The 12,832-nt window shown below is 39.8% G+C and overlaps 1 long non-coding RNA gene across 1 annotated transcript; it reads right to left on the bottom strand.

Annotated features, from left to right (window-relative positions):
• Positions 1-6,626: 6,626 nt before the first annotated feature.
• Positions 6,627-7,420, bottom strand: LOC120433159. The gene is made up of 3 exons (XR_005608369.1): positions 7,373-7,420; positions 7,160-7,231; positions 6,627-6,758 (listed from the first exon to the last, which is right to left on the bottom strand). It is a non-coding gene; the product is annotated as an uncharacterized LOC120433159 (long non-coding RNA).
• Between the last annotated feature and the right edge of the window lie 5,412 nt (positions 7,421-12,832).

The raw sequence follows: 12,832 nt of genomic DNA on the forward strand, positions 1-12,832 counted from the left end.
AAATGTGTCAATGTGGGGTCCTGCTGATGTTTGACAGTGACTAGTAGCTCTAGTATGTGTCTACCTTATTTTCAAGAATGGGAAAATGCACCTTGACGACATTGCTTCTATAAAATTAAAAAAAGGTTTTAAAAAAAGTCCATAGCTATACTGAAACTCAATTCAAGTTCATATTTTTCCAAGAAAAAAATCCCCAAAATTCACAAGACCTATTCTGGTGATTTCCCGAGGACCGACACTATGAACAGCAACCTGATCTATTTTTACCTAAATGTTATAAAATGCTGTCATTCGCTGGAATTTCATTTGTTTCAGCCAAAGCCCACAAAGAATGGAGCCAATTAATGGGAAAATAAACGATGTCTGACTAATTAAAACTATCATAAAAGCTCAATTTTTAAGAACCAACTGCAATAAAAGTTGGTACCCCTTCACTGGTTAGATTCCATTATAATAATGTATTTTTCTACTTATATAATTTTGCTTGACCGTGTTTATTTTTTATTACATATAGGACCCTTGTAAGCAGACCATTTGGAGAAGTATTAGCAAACAGGTTGTCCCATTCTTCTCAGATGATCGTTTGCATTCCAGATTTTTGTTTCTCTGACTTCCTCTTTAGAAAACTGGTAAGGTGTTCAAGAAGATTAAAGACAGGAGACACAAGGCTGCTCCTAGTTTTCTTTTGTTTTTTCTAGTCTTATTGAGCCAGGTAATATCTTTCCTCATTTACCATTTACGGATTCAAACTCAATTAATCAGGGGTGTCAAACATAAAGTGCGGGGACCATAATAAGCCAAGCAAAGACTCCAATCCAGCTCACAGGACAGTTTTGGACAAACAAAGAGGGCATAGGTTTAGAAATTTTCATACGTTTTACAGTTTTTTCAACAATCCCACCTTTAAGTCACGTTTCGAACCCTGGTTTCTTACATTCTAGCTAATTTCTGATCATTTGGCCAAACAGTGAGCCAAAAGTGAAAAGGCGAGGATGTTCACGGGTTTCTTTCATAACATTGTTCATGTAATTGATCTGGAAATTACAAGAAGACCAACTTTTTTGTACTTTGGGCCACATTTTTAATTTGATCAGTTATATTACAATCATGTCTTCATGTGCTGACTATTTGGTTAAATTGTATACAATAAGCAGACAATTGTGGATATTCCTTTACTTCTGCTACAATGATTCTGACTGATTACTTGTGGATATTTACAGTGAGGAATTGCTGCTTCTGCCCAAATACATCACAATGCTGTTTCACCACTTCATAAAGTGAGCATCTGAATTTGCTGCACTAATGTGGTGGATATAGTTGTTATCTGCATAAGAGGTGAAAAAGTTCCCGTCTCATCCTCCAACTCTTTTCCCAAATTCTTCATTTGACTAAGGGATGGAGGCTCGGTCGTGCACAGATGGGTGGTGTACTATTCAAGTCATAATCCAGCATAAAATTGTACCCTCAAGGATTATGTGTGTGCGTGTGTGTGTGTGTGTGTGTGTGTTACATGGTTGCATGTGTCCTGGGCCATTTGTGCATTTCTCTAATGTGGCTGTCTACATGCCATTATTGAAATGAGTTAAATGAGACGTATATCATTATAATTTGCTTGTGTGTGTGTGTGTGTGTGTGTGTGTGTGTGTGTGTGTGTGTGTGTGTGTCTGTGCATGTATGAAATATCAAATGCACATCAAAAAAGTCGCATGGCTGCTTATCAGTATTACACTAATTATCATTGATGTTTAACGTGCAATTACACAATGTTATTCCCAATAATTATAGAGCAAGTATTAATCAATTAACATGCATTGAGTGTGTGCCCTTGCATGCTCTGCTGGCGTTACATTGTGCTTGCGAGCTCCACAGGACACCTCTGCACACACACACAAATCCCCCCAACAATCAAAAACAACAACAACAAAAAAAACCCAAAATGTAATCTCTGGGCTGAGTGTGGTTTGTATTTGGAAGAACAAAAACGCTCCACGTGTGCACGTGTCCCTGCAAATACATCCGTAAAGGCAAGAACACACTTGCACAGTATTGCTTTTTACTTTCAGTGGGTGGCAGGAAAAAGTAATTTCTCCAGCCCTCCCTTCCTCCTCCTCCTCCTCCTCACCTCTCCTCTCCATCTCTCCCCTCTCCTCACCCCACTATCACATCGGGCAGGGTCTACTTATAGTACCAGCCAGAGAGAAGAGAATAGGGAGAGAAAGGGTATTATGACAGTGAGGAGAGAAAAGAGAGGGAGCGAGAGAAAAGAAGGGCAGACAGGGTATTATGAGAGAGAGGGATGAGAGCAGTGAAGGCATTTGGAGTCTTTATTCGCCTTCCTAAGCCTCGGGCTCTTCTCCCAATCCGATTGGTCGATACGGCCAGCCATGTAAATGAAATGCAAAGCAGAGAGAGACCCTGACTTCCCTTTGCCAATTTGTGGGGCCCTTTCTCTCTTCCTCTGCCGATGGCTCCGTTCTTTTATCAGTCTGTCTTCCTCTCAACGTGACGCCTTTCTTCCTCAGTATCACAGTTTGCCGCCTTCAACCTCTGATTCTCCCTCTCTCGCTCTGGCAGATAATGATTTGCCTTTTTTCTCTGAGAGCTGAACTTTGCACTTCTCTAATGTTCGGCTCGAAAAGGATTTAATCCGCCAAGGCTTCTTTTCTTTTTTTTTTAATTTCCTGGGAAACTCCAGTGGTGATTAAGCATATGCTCTTTTGCATGCGTGCAACAATGCTTGTGTACGTGCAGAAGCATATATGTCCTTTCGTGCTCTCTGTGCGACTCTCTACTGGAGTCCATTAGACATTTTTAGCTTTGCACTCACATAAGGGAAAACTGCACAGGTCTGACATCTCAGTCAAAATGATCTAAATATGCACTGGACATTTCATAGAACTGAAACTCTCTTCCATCACTGGAGAAGGAGAGTCTGCTGACACTAAACTCTTAGACCAGAGTTTCAGTAATGGGGGCCCTTGCTGTGTAAAGCTCTGGCTGTGAGATTTAGGTTGCTGCTTATTTATTTTAAAGAGTCTAATCAGCTCCAGCAGAGTGTGTGTGTGTGTGTGTGTGAGGGTGTTTTTAAACTGCATGGAACTGGGTGACAGGCCAATAGATGAAGACTGGACTGATGGCACTTTTAAGTGCAGACAAATGCTACAGTCTGTCCCAGATTAAAGATGCCCTCCACCGCTGTAATCCCTGAAATGCTGTCAAATTGGTATTTCCTTTCCTTCCCTCCTCTTCACTGAATATACCAACACTGAGAGTGAGCATCACAGAGTGACGTGCGTGGCCTGACCCGAATGAACTCTAACTTAATCTAATTAATTTCTTTGCCTTAATTTCAGGCCTCGCTTCAGTTGGCGCACTTCATCAGAAAAGTGAGTAATGTAACTCCGACAGAGCAGAGACGAGGGAAGAGAGCAGCACATCCGAACATCAAAAACAAATATTTTGAAACTGGAAGCCAAAATGAACCCAAGACAGATGTTTTAGTAAATGACAAGGTGAGGCAGAAAAGCGAGAAGCATCACCCGAACTGCAGCCAGAGATGAGAACCTGTCAGTGTGCGCTGGACAGTTCGTCAGGCAAACGCTGCCACCTGCAGGCTGCTGTTTGAAGCACATCTGGTTCATAGCATGAGTAATCAGACCGAACATTCAAATAGACTCCAAGGAAACCTGATATTGAGAGGTTGTTCAGAACACTCGCTTTCAATTAATACACAGAAACCACATATATATACATTTATATAATCTAAAAAGTGAGTATACAGTATATATATTGCCAATAATGTAATAAATTACAGCATTTAATAGTATTTCTGACTTTTGATGTCAGCTTTTAAATTGAAAACTGTGGCTCAGAGCTAAAACAATCCACCTTTTATCCACTTTAAAGCTTGTGGTGTCTCATCTGCACTTCCTTCCCCATTTAAATTGCTATAGCAGAAACAAGAATATAATCTGTTAGTCTGTTACACCTTTCAAAAAAAAATCAGTTGTTCTGGTTTGGTTCGGAACCAGCAGCCACAATTTTAGGTGGCTAAACCTGTGTTTGCCTGTGATCTTTACATTCACTCAGAATGTTTTATTTATTGAGATTACAAAAGGTAATTAAAATTTCACAATAAGCAAAACGCTGTGTACTGTGATGCTGGCTGGTTACCACACTGGTTTGGCCTATACTGGGATACTAAAAGAGCCATCACTAATAATAATGATAATTCTTGCACATCTGTGGTATCAATCAAAATATCCACTGCTGGGAAATTTGTGGCCAAGAATAACACTAATAATGAATAATCCTGCTCCTCTGCAGTGCAATGAGTGGCATTTCTTTTGAAGTGAATTTTGATCTGTATGAAAGGGGCAAGGGCTTTGGCACCAGAAGCTTTCTGATTCCTGAGACAGGTAGAGTGGGTTGTATACTAATGGAGAGGTCACAAGTTTGATTCCATATATCCTAGTCAAAGTGTCCTTGGGTAACATATTGAGTACAAGGGCAAGAGACATCAGAGTTTGAGTGTGTGTGTCAATGAACATCGTAGTGTTTGAAGGTACAGTTTACTTATTACTTATTATCTGCAGATTAGACATGCAACCCTCCTGTCTCCAGACAGCTGGCAAGAACCAACTACAACAGCGGGTTATAAGCTAACATCATGCTAGCTAATGGTAGGCTTGAGTGTCTCTGGTACATAGTTAGATTACATTCTCACATCATATGAGAGCTTGTTCGCTAAGTGTGTGTCCAACACTGTCAGATCCATTTCAAAGATAGTTTTACTAATGCTGGTTAACATCAGCTAATCGAGGCTAAGAGCGACTAACAGAAGCTAACGGCAGCTAACAGCAGCAAAAACGGCAGAGCTTACTGAGAGAAAAGTTCCTCAACAACCCACCTCACTATCACTGTCATCAGACAGAAGTGAGCTTCGCTGGCTCATCAAGTTGCATCAGACTCCTTTCACAAAGTCTCCTCCAGAGTCAATAGATGGAGACACGTAATAACAGTTGAGGTAAACAGTGGACTGGCAGCTAGTAGTGAGATGTTATACACTATAACTTTAAAAGGCACAGAACAAACCACTGCATGAACATGTGACTGAATTTGTTTAACATGTGGAAAGCAACAGAAGTGGAAAGTAATTAAGTACAAATACTTTGTTTCTGTACTTAGGTAGAATTTTCAGTTTTTTCTTCTGATAACTTTGTACTTTTAGTCCCTGCACTTTTAAACAAATATCTGTACTTTCTATTCCTTACATTTTCAGACTTGCTTCTTTAAGCTGCAGGAAGGCAGATGAGACAGGAGAGAAAGAAGACAGGTTATAATTCAATTTAAGGACTGCTCGTCGACACTTGATAAACTGCAGATTTAAAGGTTACATGAAATGTCATCATTTTTATCACATATTGGATTTGTACTTGATGTGTTTTGATAAATTATGTATTTTCATTTTGTGAAACATCCTGCAAAACAAACTAAGTATATCAACTTTTTGTTATTCAAGAGTTGCATGAAAGTACTGGGTAGTTCCCAGGTTGATTCAGCAGTAACATTTTAAAAGGTGATATCATAATCTAGTGTAATACTCTCCAAAGACATCTCTGTGAATACTTTACATGGGAAATGCTTACAGCAAAGTAATGCCTCTAAAATGTCTCCACTTTCCTGGGATCCCATTTTTGATGTTCCGTAATGCTAGGAAAGCATTAAGTGAACACCCATTTTAGCAACTCGCAATTTAACCAAAAAACACCTAAGTCACAAGACATTAACCTGGAAATGTGTGTGTCTTTGTGTGTATAGACATGCACCATAATGAGTAGCGTGGGGGAAGCTAGACAACAGCTTTCTGACAAGAAGGAAGAGGCCTAGCAAAACAAATGTCAGCCACACACACACACACACACTCTCCTCATCATCCTCTCCTTCCTCATCCTCCCATCAGCCCTCTCACTTCCTTGGTTCTCCCTTCCTCCTTCCCAACATCCCCTCCTCTTCACTGTCCTGCCAAGCTGACAGCTCCAAGCTCCGTGGAAAATGAGTCTCACTCGCATTACAATCGCGCGGGACAGATTCCATTAGCACTATCTGAAATTGAGCACGGGGAGCAGGGAGCGGGCGGCAGCGGCGCACGCCCCTTATCAGAGGGAGAGGGTGAGCTCCTCTGACGTCACTAATCCACTGGGTGGGATTGAGCAGACACACACACACACACACACACAGCATACAAGACAATTTGGGGAAGACAGGATTCTCACACGCACATTTTTTTTATATACTAAAAGACACCAGGCACAAACAGGTAGAGGAACAAATCCACACACATGCATGCACAAACACTAAAAAACCCACACACATGCAGGCGTGTGGCAAATAAAAGGAAAAACAGACATTAAAAAATTTGTACTGCAAATGCAACACCAGAGGAGCTTCAGTGTGTCTCTGCATTGACTTTACAAGCTCCTGGAACTTATATTTAATGGCGTAATGAAAAGCTGACATACATGATGAAATTGGAAGAAAACAAGCAACACATCAGCTCTCCGCCTCTGCGCTTGTGTGTGTGAGAGAGTGTGTGTCAGTGGTTTCCTGAGGAGTGCTGGCAGGTCTGTTTGGTGGTGCTGCTGGTGGGATTTGTAGCACGTCAGTCTCTTGGTCTAAGACGAAACTGAGCCTCTCTCACACTCACTGTGCGATCCCCACCTCTGCTGCCCGCTTCTTGTCCCGTCTTCCCCTCTCCACTTATTCATACAAATGCAAACACATTCCACATATACATGAACACACACGTGCATCTGCAGGAACGCCCCACACATACCCCCCAGTGTCCTCATCCCCGCAGTTATTAACCCTTGACACATAAATCCAAGGGTATGTGGGTGTGAGATATTAGCCCTGTGTGTGTGTGTGTGTGTGTGTGTGTGGGAGGGAGGGAGGATGGGGTTAATCTTTATGTAGTGGGGATCTTTCACACAAGATCACTCAATTTAAATAGAGTGGGAACACTTTGATGTCTCCAGCCCTCCCTTCTTCCTTCGTTCTCCAACTCTCATTCACCCCTCTAATTTGCTTCATGTTGCCCCCCTCTGTGCCCCTGCGATAAGGTGTAATGAGAAATGTTTTCGAAATGGCTCTCACCTACCATGCGACACTAATTGAGCATGTGCTTGATACAGCCAAAAAGGAGAGCGCTCATCTCTGACCGTTGACGTTGCTGAGGAGAAGAAAATGAGAAAAGGAGCATTTAGTTTTCCACAGTTTCCCCAGCCATGAGGCAACTGAATAAAACAAAATTGATGCACATGTTTGCATTAACCCTGCCCCCTCAAAGACACAAAGCAATGAGAGCCCGTACCATCTTCATTAGTTGTCATTTACAGGGAATTACAGAGATGCCTCCTCGGGGCTGTTATTGGTCACGCAGCCTGTATCAGGCAGGAAGAGAAGGAACTTTGGGAATATGTGAAAACAGAGAAATGTTTGGCCTATGTTCATTTAGCAGCAGAGGGAAGGTGCTACAGGAGCACTTAACACATTAAAAAAACAACATAACGTAAAATACAACAAATATTCAACAGCAAATTGAGCAGAACGCAAACTAAAAGATGAAAAAAGCTTGTGTGAATGTAAATAACTACATTTCTGTGCACCATGCTCACTTACAGCAGATTCACTCTTTGGCAACATTAGCTAGCTCCTGTAAAAATATGTAGCAGGATCTTTTTGGCATATTTGCACCAAAAAACTGATACTTTAAGAGATTTTAGTTAAAGTGGTCTGCAAGAAACCCTGTGATATTTAAATCATAGACAATATCAGACAACACTTTGTTTCCTAATTAAAAAACAGAACATTGCTACATTTAAACAAGAGGGCAAAGCTTTGACAATTAGAGGCTAAGCTAGCTCTGTTAGCTAAGTGCATCCATTTTTCACATACCAGTAAATTTATCATTTGAACAAAAAGGTGAGCATGGCATTAGCAGTATAATTATAACATATTTTTTCTTTGCTAAATAATTACCTAAGAAACATGTTTCTCATGTAGTACAGTCAACTTCTGCTCTTGTTCTAAACTTTAGAACAAGTACTTTAGAATCTAAAGTGCAGGTTAAACCATTTAGTAGCTCTTTAGTATACATTTTGTTGACACTGGTTGGCTGTGGTGCATGAATTAAAGAGAATTAAAGTCCACCGAGATGTCCAGGAGATCTATAAATAGTCATATCTAGGATATGTTAATCTTGTCGCTAAAATCTGACCAATAGAACAAGGGAGTCAAACTCACTTTAATTAATGGGCCGCATATGGCCTAATATAAGTAGGTGAGCTGGCCTAGTTTGTATGCAATTGCATAATAACCTGCCTTTCTATAACTGTAAAGAAATAAACACAGGTAAGTTTAATAATCCATCTATTTAAAAACGGCCTAATGTATTTTTGATCAACCTTATTTATATAAACCTAATGAATTTAAGGGGATTTTAAATGACTTGGATGCAGTTACTTCAGGCTGCAAATGTTGTGCCTGAATATTGTTACACTTGTTTCTAGCATTACTTTTACTAAAGTACTTATTCTTTATTGACAATGAAGCTTATAAATGTATGGTTGTTTCTGTGGGTTATTTGTAGTTTTATTGCTTGTTTGCACTGATGTACATGCTACTAATTTATGCAACTCCAACAATTGTACTGCTGTCTCTCTTGGCCAGGACACTCCTGTAAAAGACATTTTAATTCTCAAGAGTCTTATTTTTTCCTGGTTAAAAAAAATATATATAAAAAATAAGTAAAAATATAACATTTTCATTGCACATCACAGTGTAATAACAAAAAGAGTTTTTGGAACTAAACAACTTTTACTCTTTGTTACATAACAATTTTAGCTCTACGGACAGTTTTAAGTGTCCACACATACATTTTCACCCTTCCACTCGGCCGAATTGGACCCTTCAGTGGGGACACGGGATATGAGCGATATTGACAGCGAGGGATTTCTAGGTAATATGTAAAGGGTTATAGTGAATGCGTTATGACCATTGACTGTAGCATTGCTTTACAGGTAGTGTCATGACACATTTTGTTTAGATTCCCTTCTCTGTCATATGTTCATCCACCCACATCCAGTCTGGGCCTCCCTCTCTCACACTGTGATGTGTGAGGATTGCGCCCGTGGTGGTAGAGCGGGAGACCGCTTGGTGAGACAAAAACTGTGTGGATTACCAATCCACTGCCACAGCGTCACCTCCCTAACAGGATAACACAGCATAATAAACTCCATAAAATAATCAAACTTATTACAACTCTTAACCCCTGTTTAATACAGTCAGCTCAGCTTACGTGTGCTGGTATTCACCACTAGTCGAGCCACAAAAGAGAATAGTCTTATAAGACCAGAGAACACAGGACAGCATATTGTGATGCCTTAATATTGGCTTTAATTGGATTTGTAAATTATGTGGCTAAATTAGCACTTTTCGTTGCTTGGGGACTTAGTGAAATGTGTAGCAGGAAAGGAGAAAAAAAAAAGGTGAAAGTCTTAGAGTTAATTAATCATCTGTGGCTCCAGATTAATTAAAGTTTCCCAGTGTTTGTAGTTAATGGGGAGATTGATGGAACAATGGTTTGAACGCCCCCTGCCTCCTCGAGAGCAGAGAGCTGAGTCCACAGAGACGTACTTCAGAGCCTTTGATTATCACACATCCTCCACACACACACATACGCGCACATGCATGAAAACACACACAAACACACACACACACACATACACATATATATAAATACACAGAGACCAGAGAGTCCCCTTCAAACTTCCTAGTCACAGATATCATTACTCCCATTGAGGGATTCACATTAATTAGCTGGGATCAAAACCTACAAATCCCCCCACTGAGAATTCCTCTGTTCTCCTAAACTATAACTCCATCATTTATGCCACATCCCCTGACACACAACCACATACAGAATACAGCCAGATATCCCTGTTAGTGGGCCAGGGGTAAAAACAAGCTGTTGGGCACCCTTTTGCTGTCCCTATCCTTCCTTGTCCCGGTGCCCAAGTTCAGCCGTTTTAAACTTATTAGCCCATTCAAATCCAATGCAAGTTTAACCTGTACCATACACATTACCAGCAAACAGCTTTCTCCACCTAATAGCCAGCTCAGTACGCATTTAATGTATTCAAAGGTTGTAGTTTAGCAAAAATAAGAGGCAGTAGACTTAACTATGGAGAGAAAAGCATTATGGGAATCCTGCAGAGGCTAAGGAGGATGCATGTGAGTGCAGTCTAGGAAGCAGTGCATTGCCCAGTGATAACGATGCTATGTTTAGGATACTTGCTGGTTGAAAGGTTAGCTACATGAAAAGTATCTGCAAGCAATATGTTTGCATACTGGCAGACTGTATGTTTGTGTGTGTATCTTTTATATACAATCTGTGGCTGTTTCACATATTTTTGATACTGCCCCCAAAGTGGTACTAGACAGCTAGATAACATATTAGCACCTACATGCAGAACATACATACTACCATGCAGTACTATGCTGCGACTTTCACAGTGATCAGGTCACAATTTCAGGTCCTAACTTTCCAACATGAAATATTTTGCTTACATTTTGATAAGCACTAAGTTATGGTTAATCAAAAAAATAAAAAATGAAAGGATAAATAAATCTTGGCTACATTCAAATGATCATGTTTCGTCTAAAAGACACCATTTGACAACTTGAAGCACATGTTATGTAGCTCCTTTTTATAGCTTACCACATTTACCAGTCATAGACAGTGCAAAAGATAGATGCAGCTCCTGTGATGTCACCCATTGGTTTGTGAAGTCCTGGTCTGAAGACGAGAGTTGAGCATTTTCACCATCACAATCTTGATGTTTTGAAGCCATATACGATAGTGGCGGGTCAGAGGGCAGTTTTTTTTTTTTTTACACTTTATTTTTTATTGACAATTTTGTATAATTTTTTACAAAACACGCAGACCCCCAACATTCATAGAGCATCCAGGCTAGCAAAAAACAAAACAAAAAAACAAACAAACAAACAAACAAACAAAAAAAAAAAAAAAAAAAAAAAAAAAAAAAAAAAAAAAAAAAAAGGACATATCTCTTTATGGTACAATCAAATCAAATAGCTGAACAACAGCATTGAAACATGGTATCAGAAATTATAATATTTTTCCATTTGAGTAAAGGTCCCATTTTTTCCAGTATTTCTCAAATTTATCCGCAGCCAGTCTTAGTGAAAAAGTCAATCTCTCCATTGTGTAAATTTCCTTGATAATACCTATCCAGTCCAAGGATGACGGTGGATCCACGTTTAGCCATTTGCGAGTTATAGCTTTCTTTGCACCAGCCAATAATATCAATAAAAGATATTTGTCTGAATTCCTCAGTCCTTGTGGCAAATCACATAGATAAAACACAGTGAAATCAGGGGCCAAGTTCAAGCCCATCATGGTATTGATTTCTGTGATCACTACCAGCCAATAGGGGACAATCTTGGCACATTCCCAAAAAATATGAAAATGTCCTGCAGATACACTTCCACAGTTCCTCCAACACTGAGCCTTGTCGGGATCTTTACTTTGTTTACTCTTAGCATTCGGTGTGACAAAAAAACGCACTGTGTTTTTCCATGCAAATTCCCTCCATAGGCCTGAGCTCGAGGTCATTACCACAGCCTTACACATATTGAACCAGTTGTCGTCATGTATTATTATTTCAGCATCTTTTTCCCATCTAGTTTTGATATATGTTGTGTCATTATTCCTACTTGTTTGTAAACATTTGTATAATCTGGATATCTGTTTCTTTGGTGCATTCCCTTACAAGAGTCAAGGAAGATTTTAACCAAGCCCGTGTCCTCCTCTTCTAGGAATTTTATGTTTCTGTCGTAATGGTGCCTCAGCTGGAGGTATCTAAAGAAATCCTGTCTTTCCAAGTAAAAACTTCTCTGGAGTCGCTGGTAGTCTTTTAGTACATTTTTATCTGTAATCTTCCAGTAACCTGTTATACCCTTATGTAACCACTGTATAAATCTCTTATCCTTGTTTGCAGGTGCAAAATCTGAATCATAAGCAGGCCATCTTAAAGTCCGGGCACTTTTTTCAGTTTTCTCATATTTGAGTATCTTATGCCATATCTCTATGGGCACTTTCATTAGCGCCGGGAGCAAGTCTGCATATATATGTCTTTTAATGAGCGGTTGATCATTATATGCATTTATATGCATTACAGTGTTTTTGCGACCACATGTATCGCCCCCTGGTGGTTGCAAAAAAGAATCCAGGTTACAGGTACTTATGCACTGATCACTTTCAGACCCAAAGGTAACGTCCATCGTTTAATGATTTTATATGCTTTTTGTCACATGACCAACAGAGGTCTTACACATAGTTTGGCTTGTTTTCTTTTCATCGGTGGTAACTGTTTTGGATAAAAACTTCCAAATGAGGCTGTAGAGTGGATTACTTACTGGTTATACAGCTATAATAACAGCAACCACCTAGCTGAATGGGTCATCTGATGTGTAGACTGGGATATCATCTAGATGCCAGATCCCTCAAGCACATCTCTTACTTTGACTATTTTTTGCATCTGGTGCAAACATCGAACATTAAATGCATCACATTGATGTTCAATGGACAAAAAGAACTGGTAGTGAATTTCCTCTTTCTGCAAAGGAGTAGTGTGTTAGACAGTGATTATTAAAGAAGCTGCTGGAAATTGCCTTCTAAAAAATGTGCCTATGATTAAAATTAAGAACATATTGCAGCTCATGAGATGAAAACTGTAGTGCATGCACC

This window comes from Oreochromis aureus, linkage group 15 (genome assembly GCF_013358895.1).
Source record: "Oreochromis aureus strain Israel breed Guangdong linkage group 15, ZZ_aureus, whole genome shotgun sequence".
NCBI lineage: Eukaryota > Metazoa > Chordata > Actinopteri > Cichliformes > Cichlidae > Oreochromis > Oreochromis aureus.